Here is a 22,277-nt window from a genome sequence, read left to right on the forward strand (position 1 = left end):
TGCTTCCACTTACTTGTGTCAGAGTCCTTCTTTCTCCTTCCCTGTCAGCCTCGCTTGGCCAACTCTCGCTTTTTCGACCCCAACGGTATTAGGTTTTGAGGCCCGAGGGCGTCTTTCCAATTTTCTTATTCCTACTTATATCCCAACTCCTGAGGGGAGCCCACCCCTTAAGAAAAGCCAGCAGTCCTGTGAGCTGTGAGGGTAACACCCTCTCTCCGTAAAAAATTAAACATGCTTTCAAGACTACAAGTAAGCCTCGGAACATTACTGACAAAAATAGACGACGTCATTGGCAAAGAAACGGTATACGATTTGGAACGTGGAATGTAAGGAGTCTGTACAAGACAGGAGCTGCAATCAGTGTGGTCAAGGAAATTCAGAGGTACGAACTAGACCTAGTTGCACTGCAAGAAATCCAGTGGGACGGCGCTGGAAGCATTGATGTTGAAAACTGTACAATTCTGTATGGAGCCTGTGAACGAGGTCGTCTGTTTGGCACTGATTTCTGCGTCAGTAGGACGCTGGCCACTAATGTTTCAGAATTAGTTTCAGTCATCCAAGAATATCTGTTCTAACACTGGAAGTAAAGCATATTAAGGTGACTTTTGTGAAGTGTCATGCTCCCACGGAGGAGAGCGAATGTGAAGTGAAAGACGAGTTCTATGCACAGCTAGAGGCAGTGATGGATGCTATACCAAATGGACACCTGAGGATCCTCCTTGGTGATATGAATGCCAGGATTGGGAAAGAACAAATATTCCAAGACACAACAGGTAGGCACAGTCTACACAACTTAAGCAATGACAATGGAGTTAGGTTCATCAGCTTCGCTACATCATTAGGGTTGTTCATCTCCAGCACAAACTTCTAGCGGAAAAACATACATAAAGGAACCTGGGTATCACCAGATGGGAGAACTGTAAATCAAATAGACCATGTTGCCATTGATCTCAGAGCCAAGAGATGGGTGTTAGACGTTAAGACAGCGCGGGGTGCCGAAGGTGGGAGTGATCATTTCCTGGTCAGAGGCCGTTTAAACATACAGTGTAAAGGAAGAACGGGGCCTAAGTTAAAAAGAGTGGAAAGGTACCATGTGGAGAAACTGAAAGATGAGGCAACGAAGACCATATACCAGTTGCAACTTAGTAACCGCTTTGAAGCACTCAGTGAAGTGGGTGCGAATCAGGACCTCGAACTAATGTGGGGAAACATCCAGAGCTCAGTTAGGGATACAGCAAAGGAAACTCTCATGGAAAGCCCAGTGGGCAAGAAGATCCGGTTTGGAAAGGAATGTGCAGATCACCTGGAAAGAAGAAAGGAAGCCAGGAACAAATGGCTGAAGGGGACAAATCTGGCACAGGCCAAAGCACAATCTGAGGAGGTCCGAAAGACTGCACAAGCAATTCTGAGAAGAGCAAAGAGGAAATACATAAGGAATATCATCACTGAAGCAGAAACAGACTTCAGAGAACAAAAGACGAGAGAAATGTTCCTGAGGCTTAAGTACCTCTGCAAAGGTCACCAGGCCAAGCAGAAATTTGTCAAAGATTCCCGGGATAAGATCCTGACGAACGATAGGGACATAGCTGAGAGATGGAAAGAGTACTTTCGACAGCTGCTAAATTGTGATGAACCCGAACTGCAGTTTGATTTCCCTGGATGAGATAAAAACCAGAATCAGACACCTTAAACAGAATAAGAGTCCAGGTGAAGATGGAATACAGGCTGAAATGATCCTGGCAGGAGGAGAGAAACTTGCAGAAAAAATACACAGGCTGATACAGGCAATATGGACCAAAAAAGAACTACCAGGAGAATGGAAAACAGCTTTGATTTGTCCAATACATAAGAAGGGCGACAAACTGAAATGTGACAACTATCGAGGAATCGCCCTGCTTAACGTCTATTATAAGATCCTGTCCAATTGCCTCATACATAGAATTCAGCCAGTGGCAGAATCGGTGACTGGGGAGTACCAGGGAGGTTTCCGGCCAGGACGGTTAACAATAGATCACATCTTCAGTCTCCGGCAGCTCACTGAGAAACTGGGTGAATATGGTAAAGATTTGCATATTTTATTCGTTGATTTTAAGAAGGCGTATGATTGCATACATCGCAAGAGCCTGCTCAACTGTTTAAGGGAGTTTGGCATAGCAGAGAAACTCATCAATCTGATAAAGATCTGTCTGAACGAAACGCATCCAAAGGTGAAGATGGGAAATCGCGTAACTGAGGAATTTGAAATTGTGACAGGACTCAGGCAAGGAGATAGGTTGTCCCCTATCCTGTTCAACTTTGCCCTCGAGAAGATCGAACGCGAGACCTTCCAAGAGAACGAAGGGATTGAATTCGAAGGAAAGAGACTGGCATACTTAGCCTATGCAGACAACATCTGTTTACTCTCTAGGTCGGAAGAGGCGTTGGAGCAAATGACCAAAGCACTACAGGAGGCTGCCAACAAATTTGGGCTAAACATAAACGAAGCTAAGACAGAGTACCTCGTTATGACGCGTGGTCATTGTCAGACTGCTGATCATTTACAATCACTGCAGGTTGGGGACCATTCCTACAAGAGAGTGCAAGAATTCAAATACCTAGGGGCGCTTTTCACTGAGAACTCGTCCTGTGAAGCAGAGATCAATGCCAGAATACAAGCAGGAAACCGATCTTACCACAGCCTAGCACAATTGCTTCAGTCCAAATCTCTCTCCAGACAGTTCAAGATTCGACTGTACAAAACCCTGATCCAGTCTGTTGTTCTATATGGCTGTGAGACATGGAGTATCCGGAAACAGGACTTCCATAAGCTCCTAGTTTTTGAGAGAAAAGTGCTTCGGAAGATCTTCGGTCCGGTTCTGGATGCAGATACAGGGGAATGGAGGATCAGATACAACTAAGAGCTTGAAGAACTATACCAGCAGCCCATCATAGCAGGAACTGTCAAAGCCAAACGAATGCAGTGAGCCGGCCATGTGGCCCGGATGGAGGATCACAGATGGCCTCGGAAGCTCCTGGATTTCACACGTACAGGAAAGAGACCGCCAGGGAGATCCAAGAAGCGTTGGAGGGATGGGCTCCATGAAGATTTAAACCAAGTGTCAATAGATGTGGATGAATGGCGGATAGCAGCAATGGACAGAATACAGTGGAGGAGGAAACTTGTAGATGCGTGCGGTCCACTGGGCCTGATCACGTAGTAGTAGTAGTAGGAATTACTGGAAGATGCTCAACGTTGTCCAAACGAACTTCAGCTTCTGGATGAACTTCCGCGTTGGCTCGTTTTGAATTCTTGGACTGTCACTAGTGGGACGCCTCCTTTTCCTGGCAGCTGGCTTATCTATTTTTGTCAGTACTTTGGCCACACTTGCCCTAAAGTGAAGCAAGTCAAGGCTCTTATTTTTAGGAACTCCTAATTCTGGTGTGTTTTTATTGTACTCAGTATACGCATTTACACATGCGTCCTCTTTCAGGTTCCAAAACCGGCTATAGACCATCGAAAATGGTTGTCGAAAATCGTGTTCGCTTTCAAAAGCAGTTAACTGCATGTTGTCTTCGGGTGCAAAGCCCGCTAAATGCCCAAGGCGTCATGAACAAACATCATCAATCTGGACATTCAAAGGTACCTATCAGTCTGTTACGATTAGAATGGATATTTTTCTTATTCAGCTTTTGGTTGGCTGCACTGGAACAAATTCGTAGGCAACAATAACATTATTGCTGCCAATGCATTGTCGTTTGAATAGAACGAGTGTTTCGTGATTATCTCAGCGTCATTTATCATGCAGTTAGCGGGATTTGCGTCCAGGCTACTCAGCTTACAATATACCGTATGATATAAAACGTTTAACACTACTTCCACCATTGTCCTCTTGTTCAAAATTATCGGTAGGATCAGGACAGACCGTAAATTTCAGATGAATTAAGGAGCTCTATAACTTCTTCTGTAAGTGGCCTTCGTCTGTCATGGACACAGGGCATTGTGAAATCACTGTCAGATGAAAACAAGGACAGCGAAATAATGTCGTAAATTTCTGTGCTGTTACAACCTTTCGATCACAATGTCTTCATTTGGAGACACGTATAAAGTTATGTCACTTTCCTTTCGTTCTGAAAGACACCTTTAGTTTTCACCTTCAAGAATGCAGCTTTCTATGAACAAATAATTTTTTTACCTAAACCCAGAAGATGGTTCAAATGGCTCTGAGCACTATGGGACTTAACAGCTGAGGTCATCAGTCCCCTAGAACTTAGAACTACGTAAACCCAACTAACCTAAGCACATCACAAACATCCATGCCCGAGGCAGGATTCGAACCTGTGACCGTAGCGGTCGCGCGGTTCCAAACTGAAGCGCCTAGAACCGCTCGGCCACTCCCGCCGGCAGACTCAGAAGATATTAACCGGCTGATGGAAGGTACAAAATTACTGGGAAGCGTCCATGTGACTGTGCATATTCAGTTTTGTTTTGTGGTACCACAAATTGGCAGGAGCTGTCGACATTATTCTCAAATACGCTCTCTGCTTGTGACAATATGAGCACAACAATTACCAATAGTAAAATTTAACGAATTTTAATATACTAAGCATTTATTTAGTATGTCCTTATATGAGGACGCCATGACCGAAAGGGTTAAGTAGATACTGTAGTGCATCTCCATCGCTTCCTGACGCACGTTCGTACTGGATAATTGTCGTCTTTGGGTATCCTCGTTCTGATGAAATTTTTGCGATCTCGACAGGTTGTGTGCTGTTATTTCAATACAAATGTAAGCTGTATCGATTACAATGAGGAAAAGAGCACGAGTGTTGGACTACTTCTTTGAGAAAAATGTGAGATGTGGGATTGCACGTTGAGTCCTGCATAGAAATAAACCACCCGAAATAAATTTTTAAGCAGTTCAATCTTAGAAACGTAGAATTATAAAATGTCACCCAGTCAATCAAAATTCCAATTCCTTACTTCTTTTATTTCTTCATTTTCTGACTATGCGTTTAGAATGAAGAAATATGTAAACACAACTTTATTAAAATGATCAATTATAGCTATATTTCAGTTAATTCTTCTACTGTTTCTTGACTATTGATTGATAATGGAAGGAAATACTGCAATTGTGAATGAAATACTGCAATTCGGACATCTCCGAAAGAAAAGACACGGTTTTGATCCTGCGGCCACTACGAACGACTTTGTTTTAATGATTGCCACTCAAATTCACGTATCATGTCTGTGGCAATATCTCCCCTACTTCCGTGAACAGGTTAACCTTCTTATCCCCATCGTTGTCTGGACACTTGTTAGTCAGATGGGACTGACGGATGACATCGAAAAAGTACAAAGAAGGGCAGCTCGTTTTGTATTATAGCGACGGGATCTTCTAATGAAATTCCAATCACCAGTTTTCTCCTCGATTGCGAAAATATTCTGTTTGCACCCACCTACATGGGAAGAAATGATCATCACGATTAATTAAGAGAAATTAGGGCTTGCACAACAAAATTTAAGTGTCCGTTTTTCCCGCGCGCCGTTGGAGAGTGGAACGGTAGAGAGACAGCTTGAAGGTGGTTCATTGAACCGTGTGGCTGGCACTTTATTGTGAATAGCAGGGTAATCACGTAGATGTAGATTTTAGGAATAAACTTCACTGTTTAACAAAGTAATTTTGTGCTGTTATGGTCTTGAGTATGGTTGCTGTTTCATTAATGTATGAGACTGGTGTGTTTCCTTGTTGTTTTAGTCTTTGTATGGTGACGCTGGTTCTTTCATTTATTGGAATACAAGTGTAGATTGACGTGACATCCAATGATGTGAGGCTTGCTGTGTCTGGTATTTCCATGTTCTTGATTATCTTTACTACTTACATTGAGTTCTCTAGGTTTCTGTTGTTTTCAAAACATCTTGCTGTTGGGTCACCGGTTAGTTTGGTAATGTTGCTGTCCTTCAGAAACACTAATGTTTTATCTTTGTATTCCTTTTCCCTCATAATCACAGTTGCGTTCCCTTTGTCTGCCCTTGTTAGTGTAACAGTGTTTTGCTTTAATTTTTGTTTTAACTTGTTAGCTGTGATTTTCTCTGGTGTTTTTTCATTCGTAATTTTGTGTTCTGATTATCTGTGTTATTTCTGCAGCAGCTAATTGTCTTTGTGGTAACTGTTTACAGTGGGTGTGCTTGTGGTGTTTATGAGTCTGTTTAGATTTTTTTTGTTGTGTTTTTCACGTGTCGTAGACTTTATAGCAAAAATTGCCGACACCTGAAGTGGTTATTGAATCATAGCGGCTCTGGGGACTCTGAGGCTATTTGCGAACACCGAATGTATGTTGTTCAGCAGATCTAAAGTGTTACCTTTTTGTTAAAGGAAGGTTTTTAGTTTCCAGACCACAGCTATACTGGGAAAATCTACTGAGAGGAGCAAGTAAAACGACAGGATGGAAGGAAGACAAGTAACCGATGTGAGCACGTCTCTGTGGGTGTTTATGTGACAACGAATCAAAAGAGTGAAGAGGCCAACAGTACGTATGGGTTACGGGAGCTGGAAGGGAGCGGAGTCAATTTACGAGCTGAGGGTACGACTTTAAACATTTCCTTCGGAGGACAGGTGGCGGGGCGCGTTCAGTTTCCGGTTCGAAGTGATGAACCCATGTTTCACCGCCTGCGACGACGTTCGACAAAAAATTGTCACGATCGGTCTCGTAACGCGTAAGCAGTTCCGCACAGATGGACCTTCGTTGTCCTATACGGTCTTCTGTTAGGCAGGGAGGAACCCAGGGAGCACTCATCTCTGAGTACCCCAACTGGTGGACCAGTGTGTCAGCACTACCAACAGGGACATCCAGTCGAGTAGCGAGGTGTTTAATTTTGATCCGTCGATCACCTCGAATGAGAGGGTCCGCACGTTCCAACATTCCAGGTGTCGCAGCTGTTTGCGGCCGGCCGGTATGCAGGAGATCGGACAGACTTGCGTGCCCTTGTTGCGATGATGAGAGAGACTTTGCTATGTTTAACGCTGCAAACTATCGGTACTTCACGAAAATATAGAACCCGGAGCGAGGTTATTCCATGATGTCGCAAACAAATTCCGCATTATTTCAACCGAAATTGGTTGAACTAGTTCCCAGGAGAACCTATCAGTTACCAAGGGTATTACTGACCTTAGCAAACATTTAGCAACTACTTGAGTTAAAAAATGAAACCAGGAACTGCTGGGCTTTTATCTCGCTGTGTCCGACAGACGCGGTGCATATCGATAGTCTTCAGGGGGCGCCACACTGTAAGCAGTCTCGCCATGACGCCACACGTAGTATGGTCAGTCCCATCGTAGATGACTCACAGGAATCAGGGACTACTTTATGCTTCCACTATAACACATTCAATACTCCATTCGTCCGTCAATAATTAAGTCTGCCACCACATAGAGGGCTGAAACCCTGAGCTATCTGATGCATGCACCAAAAAGTCTGGAGCTGTACATTACTGCACCGAGCTACAGTATCCTGTATTTAAGCGGCCGCACGCTGACACTTAGCCAGTTCCAATTCCAGTTGCCTTCAGTGATCAGTCAGTACTCATCTGCAATCATTACTGCTGACCAGTTCCGGCCGTCAGACAGTTAAGGTCGAGTGTCGAAGATTAGTCGAAGTGATAGTTAAAGTATTTATCAGTTGAGGTATAGAACTTATCAACAGTCTCGAATCGCATTCCAAACTGGAATTTCAATTAGATTAGTTTGTAATCTTCTGCTGTGTTAGGTTATCTTACGTTCACTTTATATTAATGCCATGTTACCTCACAAAACAAAAGCTGAGTCTATTTTGGTGTAAATTACAGTATTTTAATAAATGATCGTTCTTCTTTCTCATGTGTTGCCATAGTTACTCTGTTTCAGATGTGTTGCCCTGTGACGCGACCGTTATAAGCCTGCAAGTAGGCCACTTTCTCACAGCCATAGAACTCTGCAGCTGGGGGTTCGCTTTTTGTTACCTGTATTTTGGGTATCTAAGTTACTGGTGAATGCAACAAATCCCACAATGTATCTCTAAATTTGTGTTTAAGAAAAGAGCTTCACTCGTAATTCGTATTGACGTGTTCTTGATAGTAGTTTGTTTTTCTTCCTTCAAACTGTTTTCAGGGATTTTGTGTTGTCACTGAATTCCGTTTTTCCGTAATATTGGTGCGTGCAAATGCAAGCCTACGGAAGATTTATTCATCTTATTCGATTCATTGTAGTGCATTTCCCGGCGTTGATATCACTGCACTTCGCCTATCCTTTGAAAAGATGATGGAGTTACGGGAAGTGAGCAGTCAGAAGGCCTCATTATTCACAATTCGTGAGTTACTCTTGTCTCGCCGGGTCAACATTTTACACTGGCGCTGGCAAACCAGTTATTTACACTTATAGTTGTTGGAAGGGTTAGTATTAAGGGCAGCCGAAGGCGATAATTTTAATTGTGTAGCTAAATGAAGTGGTGGTACGTTACAGCTTGTCGCACCTGAATGTGCGTGCGTGTGAATTATTGGCGTATGACGTAACCCCCTTTTATTTCGCGAATAGTTTATGATATCAAAACAGATATTTTGGAGCATAACAACTCCGCATGGTTAACACTCTTTATCTAACATATTGATAAAAATATTGGAAACAGCATAACTCTTAACTGCATTCGAAAGGATTTGAAAAGACAACTATAGTGTTATATCATTTGCCAATGTTGTTTTTGAAATCTCTCAAAAAATGTTTGAGAAACAAGTTGAAACTGACAGGCAAGTCGGAAAAAATATGCTACTAGTAATTAGACACTACCCCAAGGCTTGAAACAATGAAGTTTGTTATAGTTTTAAAAAATCTATAAGAGTACATATCTCTACAATAACAGGCTGAATTGATTTTTGGACTTCCGTGAAATGAATTTCATATTTTCTTCTCCCTCTGACGGCTGTACGTTGCACAAGAAAGAAGAAAAAATAAATCCTCCAGTACTTCCATGGTTTTGCTATAGCTTCAGGAGTGCTCATCTGAAGAATGTATCACAATAAACAGTGAACTGTGTCCTCATTTTTTATACATTGTGTAGAGGTATGGTAAAAATAGAGCTCCATTTGTGAATTAAAAACGGCACGTCATTATATAGTAATATGAACAGAATGTTGGTTGAAGCCAGAAATGAAAAGCAACGTAAGCCTAGGCACAGAATCAGTATACAATGCAAGGATAGGGTAGACGCCAACAGTGCTGGCGTATTTATTACAGTAAAGTATTCGGTAATACCTAATGAGGTTATTACGGATTCCGAATGTGAAATAATCTTGGTGAAGTTAAACATCAAGAGTGAGTCAAACATGGTAGTCGGGTCCTTGTACAGACCACCTGCGTCAGGAGCTGTAGTGGCAGAATGCTTCAAAGAGAACTTGCAGAATTTCGAGAATAAGTTTCCTGATCACTCTATTGCAATAGGGGGAGAGCTCAATTTGCCAGCTACAGAATGACAGGGTCAAATGCGATCAAAACTTTGCCAGAAGAGTGACAATATTCTGAATGTCTTCTCCAAAAATTACACTAAAAACATTATCCGAATAGGACGGAAATCGATAGATGTGATGCATCTGTACAGACAAACAAACGATTACAGTTTCAGAAAAATTGGATGATTTATTGGAGAGAAAGAGCATCACAAATTGAGAGAATCAATAACGCGTTGGTCCACCTCCGGCCCTTTTGCAAGCTGCCATGATTGACAGTGCTGTTGGATGTCCCTTTGAGGAATATCGTGCCAAATTCTGTCCAATTGTCGTGTTAGTCATAATTCCGAGTCGGTCGGAGGGCGCTGCCCTACTCCAAATATTCTCAATCGAGGAGAGGTCCGACGGCCTTGCTGGCTAAGGTATAGTGTGGCAAGGACGAACACAAGTACTAAAAACTTTCACCGTTTACGGGCGGGTATTATCTTGCTGAAATGTAAGCCCAGGATGGCTTGCCATGAAGGGCAACAGAACGGAGCGTAGAATATCGTCGACGTAGTGCTGTGATGTAAGGGTGACGCGGATGACAACCAAAGGGGTCGTGCCTCGAAATGAAATGGCACCCCAGATCATCACTCCTAGCTGTCGGGGCACAAGACGGGCGACAGTCAGGTTGGTATACCATCACTGTCCGGGGCGTCCCCAGACACGTTTTCGCTGGTAATAGGGCTCAGTTCGAAGCGGGACTTGTCGCTGACTACAGTTCTGCTCTATCCAATTAGATTACATTAAGAAGACGTGTCAGGAGGCGCTCTTGACGGAACTAAATCGACAGATGTAAAGGTAATTTCAGGAGTACTTCAAGAAAGTGTGGTGGATCCGTTACTCTTTACAGTATACAGGCTTGTTCTAAATGATGTAGCCATTTTCAGGTGACAGTAAAATGTGTGTGTTGAAGTAGGGTATTATATGATTATATGTATAGAAACAGCAAGTCGAGAAGCTTTTTGTGCCATGTTCACAAATGCTTAATGTGTTAATCGTTAGTCACACGGCACATGTCCAGTCTGTAGTCCAGTACGGCCCACGCTCGTTCCAAAGCGCCCGCATCGACTTCAGTCACATCTGTCCTGATAGGTCCGCCTTTACAACGACAGTCTGTTACCTTAAACTTTTGTCTGGTAGGTGGAGCCTTGTTAAATGTGATCCTGGGTTTTTGACGCACTGTAGTTGGGGCCCCACTCTTGCAGAACTCCTTCACGTAAAATGGCTTCTCCGTTGGTCTGGCAGCCACGTTGCTGGAGATCACTGTAAAAAAACAAACTTCTCGAGTTGCTGTATCCATAGATGTAATCATATAACACCTTACCGTACATTTTTTTACAGTCACTTGAAAGTGGCTAGATATTTTAGAATAACCCTGTATGTAAATGATTCAGTGGATTAAGCAGAAAGTTCCATAAGGTTGTTTACAGATGCCGGAATTGTCTGTAAGAAGAAAAGGAAAACCATGTGTACTAGATGAGATACCTCTAACATTCTACATAGATTATGCGAAAGAACTTGCTTTCCTTGTAGCAGTCAGAAGAGTGTAGTAAACTGCAGAGCATCGACGATTGGCGTAGGGACTGTCAATTGACCTTGAACATAAACAAATGTAACATATTGCGCTCAAGTAGGGAAAGAAACTCGCTACTGTACAACCACACTATTGGTCACAAATCGCTGGAGATAGTAACTACCATAAAATGTCTAGGAGTAAGAATCCGGAGTGACTTGAAGTGGAATGAAGACACAAAATAAACAGTAGGAAAAGCAGATGCCAGACTGAGACCCATAGGAAGCATCTTAAGGAAATGAAATTCATTTGTGTGGCCATATTTTTCGTATTTGCTTTTCAACTCAACAGTAAAATAAAGAACAAATGAGGAAACAAGCTAAAAAAATCACATCAGTACAATCATACGAAAATGGCATGCAGTAACCTACCACAACAGAATAATTAAAAAATAGGTCATATATTAAAAAAAACAGTCCATAACGTTACCCAAAAAACAAGTAACTCAATACAAAAACATATCCCTAAGCTAAAATCAAAAGCAAACAGATACCAGCAATCTGATGTCTATCAGATCCATTGCAGGGACTGTGAAGAAATTTTGCAGTGAAATGATTGGCAGGATCTTCAACACAAGATACAAAAAGCACATCAGAGCACGGAATTACTGTGCAAACCATTCAACATTTGCAGACCATCTTAAACAGGAATACCACAGATCAAACACTATAGAAAAAGATACGAACAACCTTAAAAATCAGTAAACACAGACGCCTCCACCTTTTCCAAAAAAAACTTCCATATACACAAAACATTAACACGAAATAAACAATTAGTCAATGACCAAATAAATATTCGAAACCAGACGCTGTATAAATTAACTAAAAAAAAGACATAGAAAGAAAAGAAAAAAATGCTTACTCTTTTTGCATCCTTCTTTCTCTGTCTGTCTACTTTCTACCCCTCCCCTCCTCTTTCATTTCACCTCTTACTTCTCACCCTTTTTCTCCAATTCACTCTCTAACCCATTAGTTCAAACTTACTGCTCACTCATCTATGCCTCTCCACCCTCTCCCTGCCCCCCACCCCCACCTATCACTTAGATTTTCAAACTCTATCTCTACACTTTCATTTCTCTTACACATTAAATGAACACACAGTAATATAATTAAATGAAAAAGCACGACAAATGAAAAATTGCAGAAGCAAAAAAAAGTTTGGATCAATGAAAAACTGGTAGCAAAGTTGACAATACTGCACAAAACACATGATATATATTTATGCAGAAGGATAAAAACAAACAGTGGTAGTACTACCTTGTTAGTTAGTTACATGTTCCTTAGATCATTTGAACGATTGTTTTATCGAAATGATGTGGAACGAGTCAGTATACAGGATATGTAAACATGATTACTATTAACATTAATGAACACATCATTTTATACTCTCACTCATGCAAGTACACTAGAAACAAATCGTTTGTAATGGTTGCCCGTTTTTATCTAGAAACTCGTCAGTGGAATAGAAGGAGTTGTCCAGGAGAAATGATGTTAAATTATATTTTAAACTTGCTTCACTAAATGTCCGATGTTTTATGTTACTGGGCAAATGATCAAAACTTTTATTGTTGCATTCTGAATTCCTCCCTGAGCCACTGACAACTTTAACTGTGGGTGATAAGGGTCATTTTTCCCTTTAGTGTTGTAGGTACTCCTATGTACATCACTGTTCTTCTCAAACTGTGATGGATTATTTGTGACGAATTTCGCTAGCCGATGTATATATTACAACGGCACAGTTAAAATGCCTAACTTCTTGAAGATATACCTACAACACGTCCGTGGGTGAACGCCAGAAAATTTGTTGCTCACCTTTTTGTTATCAATTCTTTCTTTCTAAGTGATGAGTTACCACAGAAAATTATTCCTTACGACATTATTTAGTGGAAGGTTGATACGTCTGTTTCCAAGATTAGCAATTATACGAAGAGGAAAGGTAACTGAACTTAATTGTTTGAGAAGCTCAGTAATATGCTTCTTTCAGCTCAAGTTTCGATCAATATGTATACCCAAAAATTTGACGCATTCTACCCTACTTACTGACTCTCACTCGTGTGCTGCATCAATTGTTGGTATTACTCTATTTGTCGTACAGAACTGAATGTAGTGTGTGTGTGTTTTTTTTTAATTTAAGGAGAGTCAATTTTCAGAAAGCCATTTAATAATGCTTCGGAAAATATCATTTAATAATTCTTCTGTTGCGATCTCTCTAATAAGATTTATCGTAACACTAGTATCGTCTGGAAAAAGTATCAATTTTGCTTGTTTACTGTTAAGTGGGAGGTCATTCACATATATAAGCAACAGGAGTGGACCAAAAATTGAACCCTGAATTATTCAGCACAACCGTTTGCATTCTGTTTATCAAGTATGATTCAGACTAGCTGTGTGTAAAGCTATCATTTACAAAAAATTTGAGTTTTTCTAAGAGACTATCAAGATCCACACAATCGAAAGCCTTGGAGAAATCACAAAAATAGAACTGACCATATATTATTATTATTTAAGGCTTGCACTCTTTGATGAGTGAATGTATAAATAGTATCCTCAGTCGAGCACCATTTCTGAAACCCAAATTCTGATGTGCTAAGTAAATTGTTTCCACTTAAGTGTGCGACAACTCTTGATACATTACTTTTTTGAACATTTTGGAAAAAAGATGTTAGTAAGGACATTGGACGATAATTATTTAAGTATGTATTGTCATCTTTCTAATGAAGTGGTTTAATAGTTACATATTTTAACCTGTATCGAAAAATTCACTGTGCCAGTGGGGAAACTGACACCTCACTATAGAACCACAAGTAAGGACATCGCTGCCTGACGCGGCGACGAATAAGAGACTTCGCCATAAGCTCAAGAGATTCCATACGCAGCAGCTGCCGGAAGTGTCCCGTCAGAGCGCAGTGCCACCTAGCCCCATCTGCTATCATCACTTAATAAGACAGCATCGTCTTACTTCAGATCCAACAGCGCAAATCGTATTAGAAGTCAGAACTGCATCAGAGTTTACAGTCGAGTGTACACTGTGATGAGACTATCTTTCTGTATAGTATCAACTGATAAGCTATAATTCAGCGACAGTGACATTCATTTCGACATGGATTGTTTCCAAGTTAAGCATTTTATGTTGTTTCAACTTGAATGAAATGACTTAATATTTTTTGTGTGTTGTAGAATCCAAACGACCTCCTCCAGAACTAAATTTAGGCTTGCTACAAGCCACTGCAGTGCCGTCGGCCCTGTGATTTTTTTAATTCCACTGGTCACAGCGCCTATCACAATATTACTATGTTTTTGTTTGTGCCGTAGCGTGTTTCACCATGTCTGAGGCTCCACAAAAACTGTTTCTAAATAAAGTTGTTCAGTTTCAAGGGCAGCAGATGAACCGACCGCTGCTCAGTGTCCAACAGATGACGACCTTAGTGTGGCAATAATCAGCTCCACAACCGGTTGCTGCTCCGACGTTCCGCCAGTTTAATAGTAAAGTAGAGAACTGGTGCGTATCGTGCACTAATGGAAGCACACTTCACTGCATACAACATTAAAGGTAGAGCGCGCTTTTTTTTTTCTTCTATCGATGGTCAGAACTGACGTTTACCGTCTATGAGTCAAGCTGTTTCTTGACCCTCCTCCGGGAGATATCCGTAAACTTGACGAACATTATGAATAACAGATTCATGTCGCTATGGAGAGATTTAATTGTTTTCGTCTTAAGAAACACCCTAAACAATCATTAGAACAGTGGATTGCTGAACTTAGAGGGCGACCAAGACATTGCAGAGGTTCAAATGTTTTTTTGGATTAAGTTATAGTGATGTTATGTTACGTGATGCAATCACGCAAAATGTTTCCTTCGCATGGATTCCCGCTGCTATTCTAAAACTGACAGTTGTGCTTCCTTCTCTAGATTGTCGCACAGATGACAAAATAGTAGATATCGAAATAGATGACAGAGGAATAGAAAAACAATTAAAATCGCTCAAAAGAGGAAAGGTTGCTGGACCTGATGGGATACCAGTTCGATTATACACAGAGGGCGCGAAGGAACTTGCCCCCCTTCTTGCAGCGGTGTACCGTAGGTCTCTAGAAGAGCGTAGCGTTCCAAAGGATTTGAAAAGGCCACAGGTAATCCCAGTTTTCAAGAAGGGACGTCGAAGAGATGTGCGGAACTATAGACCTATATCTCGAACGTCGATCAGTTGTAGAATTTTGGAACACGTATTATGTTCGAGTATAATGACTTTTCTGGAGACTAGAAATCTACTCTGTAGGAATCAGCATGGGTTTCGAAAAAGACGATCGTGTGAAGCCCAGCTCGCGCTATTCGTCCACGAGACTCAGAGGGCCATAGACACGGGTTCCCAGTTAGATGTTGTGTTTCGTGACTTCCGCAAGGCGTTTGATACAGTTCCCCACAGTCGTTTAATGAACAAAGTAAGAGCATATGGAGTACCAGACTAATTGTGTGATTGGACCGAAGAGTTCCTAGATAACAGGACTCAGCATGTCATTCTCAATGGAGAGAAGTATTCCGAAGTAAGAGTGATTTCAAGTGTGCCGCAGGGGAATGTCGTAGGATCGTTGCTATTCACAATATATATAAATCACCTTGTGGATAACATCGGAAGTTCATTGAGGCTTTTTGCGGATGATGCTGTAGCATATCGAGACGTTGTAACAATGGAAAATTGTACTGAAATGCAGGAGGATCTGTAACAAACTGACGCATGGTGCAGGGAATGGCAATTGAATCTCAATGTATACAAGTATAATGTGCTGCGAATACATAGAAAGAAAGATCCTTTATCATTTAGCTACAGTATAGCAGGTCAGCAACTGGAAGCAGTTAATTCCATAAATTATCAGGGAGTAGTCATTAGGAGTGATTTAAAACGGAATGACCATATAAAATTAATCGTCGTTAAAGCAGATACCAGACTGAGATTCATTGGAAGTATCCTAAGGAAATGCAGTCCGAAAACAAAGGAAGTAGGTTACAGTACACTTGAATACTGCTCACCAGTATGGGATCCGTACCAGATAGGTTTGATAGAGGAGGTAGAGAAGATCCAACGGAGAGCAGCGCGCTTCGTTACAGGATCATGTAGTAATCGCGAAAGCGTTACGGAGATGATAGACAAATTCCAGTGGAAGACTCTGCAAGAGAGACGCTTAGTAGCTCGGTACGTGCTTTTGTTGAAGTTTTCAGAACGTACCTTCACCGAGGAGTCAAGCAGTATATTGCTCCCTCCTACGTATATCTCGCGAAGAGACCATGAGGATAAAATGAAAGAGATTAGAGCCAACACAGAGGCATACCGACAATCTTTCTTTCCACGAACAATACGAGACTCGAACAGAGGGGAGAACCGATAGAGGTACTCAAGGTACCCTCCGCCGCACACCGTCAGGTGGCTTGCGGAGTATGGATGTAGATGTAGATGTACATCTTCATATGAAAACAGTTTCGTCAATTTTAGTGTCTCAAAGCACTGTAGACACAGTTGAAGTTGATTTCGAGGATACACCTCTATTTCTTGTTCATAATGCACAAGACATTCAGTCTGAAGTTCATGCTGACGCTAAAGTGGACAAAAGAAGGGCTCAGATTAAAAGTAAACGTAAAGGTAAAACTTTTCACTCACATGGTACACGAGGCGTACATCAGAATAAGGTTAGGAATTCTTGTCCTCAGTGCTTTTCAAATCATGTTAGAATAGCTTGTCCTTGTCGTGATGCAAAGTGTTTCCTGTGTGGTAAGCAAGGTCATATACAGACTGCCTGTTTATAAGACAGACAGGTTAGGCAAGGTCTAGTTCGCGGCTTCAGCGTATCATTTAGGACATGAATGTCGTGTAAGTTCAGTTATTACAGCCGGTGCCACCGAAGGCTCGCATTTTCGCATCACAGGAACCTTCTGCTGTAGTCCACAGACAGGAGAACAAACTTTTTGTCCAATTAAGAGTGGCTCAAAAGACAATCAAATTTCAGAGAGAATCAGGTACGTCTATTTCACTACTCAATAAAGGCACCTATGAAGTAATCGGTAGGCCTTTTGTCTGTATGTAACGGACACGAAAGTCCAGTACTTGGCGTGCGCAGTTTGTCAGTAACCTTTCGTGACGTTGCAAATTGTTTTATTTCATGTCCTGTGTTCTAGAATCAGTGCAAACATTTTTGTTTGATTTGTTCAGCATGTGCATACAAGACAATGTGTTAAAAATTTGTGTCTCAGTGACTCATACTAATATTTCTGACTTGTGCAGTAAATACAGGAATGCTTTTGAACCAGGCTTAGGAAGGGATAAAGATTTTGTCGCTGCACGTTACTGTTACAGACAATGCGCAACTGTGATTTTATCGTGCTCGGCCTGTCGCCCTTGCAATACATGAGTAGACTGCCCAGGAACTGCAACGATGGAAAGCTAAAAAAAGCCACCAGGATTCACACCTGTGTTCTGATTTCAAAGTAACAGGAAACCCACAAACTGTTATCGATTCATTTCCTCTCCCACGACCAGAGGAACTAGTGAACAGATTGGAACAAGGTACATTCTCTTCCAAGACTGATTTATGCGAGGTATAAAAAATGGCTCTAAGCACTATGGGACTTAACATCTGAGGCCATCAGTCCCATACGCTTAGAACTATTTAAACCTAACTAACGTAAGGACATCACACACATCCATGCCCGAGGCAGGATTCGAACCTGCGACCGAAGCAGCCGCGTAGTTCGACTGAAGCGCCTAGAACCGCTCGCCCACAGCGGTCGGCTGCGAGGTATACATACAGTTACCTCTGAACGAAGAGTCCAAGCTATATGTTGTGGTCAACACTTACCTGGGTTTGTTCGAGTTTCAAAGAAGTGCTTCAGTTTCTGCAATTTTTCAACATTTCCTGGAACAATTTACACCATCAGTCCCGTACGAACTATTTGCGCTATATTATTGTCGTGGGTCGTATGCCTGCTGACCATTCGGTAAATTCAGGAAGTTTGTTTAAAGTTCTTGCTGCGGCTGGCTTAAAGTGTGACAAAGAACAGTGCTCCTTCCTCCATGACGAACTTTAATATTTAGAACACGTCATAAATGCTCAGGTTTTCACTCTGCTTATTTGAACTTGTCTGTGATTAAAGATTTGTCGGCACTCCGTAACAACAAGGGACTACAGGCAGTTACGTATCACATTAAGTTTATTAGATACATTGCACAAATTGCTGCTCCGCTGCACCAGCTGTGCCAGAAAAATGTTCCTTTTGTGTGGTAGTAGAGCTGTGTTTTCCCATAGAAATGGTTCTTCTGATAGGCCCATTACTTTTCCCTCAAAAACTCTCAACAAAGGGCTGTGCAATTACAGTCAACTTGAAAAGAGGCAGTCACCATTGCCCATGATGCTATTAAGTTCCACCAATATTTGTACGGTCGAAACATCTATTTGATTATAGAGTATCAGCCCTTAATCCTTTGTTCAATCACTCCAAGTCTGTCCCACCATGGACAGTGCAAAAACTGCAACATTGAGCAATGGTGATGCCTGATTATTACCATGACTTGTTTTACATACCCACCACAGAGCATTTGAATGCTGACTTGCTGCCTCAGGTCTCGGTTACCAGTTGGTACCGACCCAGCGTCTAGTTCATCTGAGGAATCATGTTGTCAAGTCGATACACGAGATTTTGAAATCTTCAAAATTTTTCTCTCGATTTTCGGCATATTACTGGAGAAACTGCCTCTGACCGAGCTTTTCTGGTAGTTTTGCAATACGTCCATCATGTGTGGCCACATAGTTTGAAAGAAATTCTCCACCCTGTGACGTCTCACTATTTTTCGCATCGTCACGAGCTGTCTGCGCGGCCAGGTGTCTGCTCTTGTGTACAGAGAATTCTGATACACAGGTTGTGGTTCCTCACTCCTCCAGAAGAAAGTTTTGTCAAGGGCACGGGGCGTAGTTCATGCAAGGCATCTCACCCAACTTCATTGTACTTGGCAAGGCACAGACGCCCAAATTCAACAAATGACTTCTCATTGCCATGTTTGTGCATAGCATCAATCAGCGCCACCACAACACTTTTTTCAGTGGCACGTATATCCAGAATGTGGCAATGCATACACATTGATTTTACAAGTCCATTCTGGAACACGCGATGGTTGTTGGTGGCGATGCATAGAGTAAATTTCCTCTTTTAGTCCCCATGTTATCCACCACTTCTGTTAGTACTGTATCGGCGTTGTCTTCCTTTTTTTGTTTTTTTGTTTAGAGGTCTTCCTGAGATCCTTGTCTCGTACAAGGGACCACAATTCGTATTAGTCGCATCATGTGAGTGCTCCCAGTCCAACGGTGGAACTGAACCGTTCATTTGAACGTGCAAAAGTCACGTAAAGAAAGTCCATTCCTCCCACACCTGGGAGCAAGCCTTAAAGATTTTTCTTTCCTCTTGTTGCTCCTTGCCACATGACCAAAAGTCACCAGAAGAATTATTACACGGTCGTCGACTCCTTATCCTGTTGCATCTTGTGCGGCCATTAGAACAGTTCCTTCCACGGGTCGGTCAAAGTTTCACCTAAGCGATGAAGTTTTGTTTTAAATTTCTCGCAAGAAACAGCGTTGGGGGTACAGTATCATCATAAAAGTATTGGGTCATTCCTCTTACGCTGTTCAATGTTCCTCTGGGCTCCATCGGCGTCACCGGAACCAGCTGTTGCTCTCTTACGGCGGTGATTTTGCTGCAGAATTTTTGTCCACAGACCCAGCACGTCTTGAGTCATCTCCGTCTCGCCACCCATCATTGTGGCGCCGTCCAGAGTGATGCCGATGGAGATCGACGTCGCTGACACCGCCGACAGTCCAGCATCCTGAGTTTTATGTCCGTGGAGATGCAGTCCACCGGACAGCCATCACGACGCCCTTGGAGATCCGCTTGCAGCCAAACCGACCACAGCGTCTGCGTCACTAGATGCGGTCGTACACGCTGTGGCTCATTTTTCGGGTGGTGTTTCCGGTCACTTGCAAGGTGGACGCTGGAGTGCGGACTGGGAGCTACCATCGGTCGTCGTTACATTCACTGTCTCCCCATCTCCATCCGCATTCATCCCTCGCCTTCTTTTTCCCCGCCATCGTCGTGTGACACAACGTTACACGATGACGGTGTGCAGATCGTACTGCAGATCCAGCAGTGCGAGTTCTGTCATAAGTCAGAACTGTATTAAAGTTTCTAGTCAACTTTACATTGAGATGGCTATGGCTCTGAGCACTATGGGACTCAACTGCTGTGGTCATTAGTCCCCTAGAACTTAGAACTACTTAAACCTAACTAACCTAAGGACATCACACACATCCATGCCCGAGGCAGGATTCGAACCTGCGACCGTAGCAGTCGCACGGTTCCGGACTGCTCGCCTAGAACCGCGAGACCACCGCGGCCGGCGCATTGAGATGAGACTATCATTCTATATAGTATTAAACAGTAACAAATACGTGATATTCTTGTGGATATGCACTGTTTCCAAGTTACCTGTTTTATGTTGTTCTAACTTTAATAAACGTATCTAATATTTTGTGTTTGCTATAATATCTACTCGACCTCCTCGAAAAGTAAACCTAGTCTTGTTGGAAGCCACTACAGAACCGTAGCGCATGTATGAAATGCTTTTTTGTCCGGAATTACAATCTACACAAAGTTTGATAAATATCGGAATGATAATACGTGGTACAGCACTTTCAATTTCCGCCACTGTATTTTTTGTACGTTATCTCATTAGCGTGTTCATTTTCAGCGGAGACAAGGGTTTGTCAGTAATGCCCCAAGGAAGTTTGTCTGAATGGCTCTTCTTCTCTATATACATAAACGATCTCACGGATGGAGTGAACATTAATCTGCGTCTGCTTGTTGATGACACTGTACGGGAAAATGTCATTATTGGGTGACTCTAGGTGGATTTCTAGTTGGTGTGCTGAATGGCAGCTTGCCCTAAATGCGGAAAATATAAATAAATGCAGATGAGCAGACAAAATGTAATGTTCGAATACAGTGTTAGTGATGTGCTGCTTGACACAGTCACGCCGATGAAGCATCTAGGTGTAACATTACAAAGCGGCATGAAATGGAATGATAGCGTAGCGTCGGTTGTAGCGAAGGCGAATGGCCGGTTTATTGGGAGAACTTTAGAAAAGTGTAGGTCGTCCATAAACGAGGCCGCTTAAAGACCACGAATGGGACCCACTCTTGAATACTTTTCGAATATTTGGGAACCTCACCAGGCCCTATTAAAGGAAGACATCGAACCAATTCAGAGGTGTGCTGCTAGATTCTTTACTGATAGGTTAGATCAACACGATAGTATTAGTGCAGTGCCCCATGAACTCAAAAGAGAATACATGGAAGGCAGAAAACGTTCTATTCGCGAGACGCCATTAAGAAAGTTTACTTATCTAGCATTTGCGACAGACTGTAAAATGATCCTACTGCCACCAACATATATAGAAAAGCCAAAACATTATGACCACTTTCAGTACGAAATTTCCACTCTGCAGCGGAGTGTGCGCTGATATGAAACTTCCTGGCGGATTAAAACTGTGTGTCAGACCGAGACTCGAACTCTGGACCTTTGCCTTTCGCGAGAAAATGCTCAGAGCACGGGCGGGGGATCACCCTAGCGAGCAATGGGGAAATCCATTGAGATACGCGACTTTCACAAAGGGCAGATTATTATTACGCAGAGCCTGTGAACGAGTAACTCGAAAACGGCAATGCTGGTCGAATGTTAACGTGCTACTTACGTGAGCATCTACAGAAAGAGGTAGAGGGACAGTTAAACTACCCCTACGCGCTAAATGGTTGGACGTCCACAACTCTTCTCAGAACGTGGGGTTCGGAGGCTTGTCTCTCTGTAAAGTAGGATAGATGGTGATAAGTGACATCTCTGCCGAAAGAGCACAAAGTTGGTGCATGGACAAGAGTTTCGGGGTACATTGTTGTTGACCATGGAGCTCCGAAGCAGATCACCCCTACACGAAACTTCCTGGGAGATTAAAACTGTGTGCCGGACCGAGACTCGAACTCGGGACCTTTGCCTTTCGCAGGCAAATGCTCTACCAACTGAGCTACCCAAGCACGACTCACGCCCCGTCCTCACAGCTTTACTTCTGCTAGTACCTCGTCTCCTACCTTCGTGCTTGGGTAGCTCAGCTGGTAGAGCACTTGCCC

General features: G+C 42.4%; 1 non-coding gene across 1 annotated transcript; it reads right to left on the reverse strand.

The window, feature by feature from the left end:
• Nucleotides 1-22,110: 22,110 nt before the first annotated feature.
• Nucleotides 22,111-22,185, reverse strand: Trnar-gcg (transfer RNA arginine (anticodon GCG)). The gene has a single exon. It is a non-coding gene; the product is annotated as a tRNA-Arg (tRNA).
• Nucleotides 22,186-22,277: the final 92 nt, after the last annotated feature.

Source organism: Schistocerca gregaria, chromosome X (genome assembly GCF_023897955.1).
Source record: "Schistocerca gregaria isolate iqSchGreg1 chromosome X, iqSchGreg1.2, whole genome shotgun sequence".
NCBI classification, from domain to species: domain Eukaryota; kingdom Metazoa; phylum Arthropoda; class Insecta; order Orthoptera; family Acrididae; genus Schistocerca; species Schistocerca gregaria.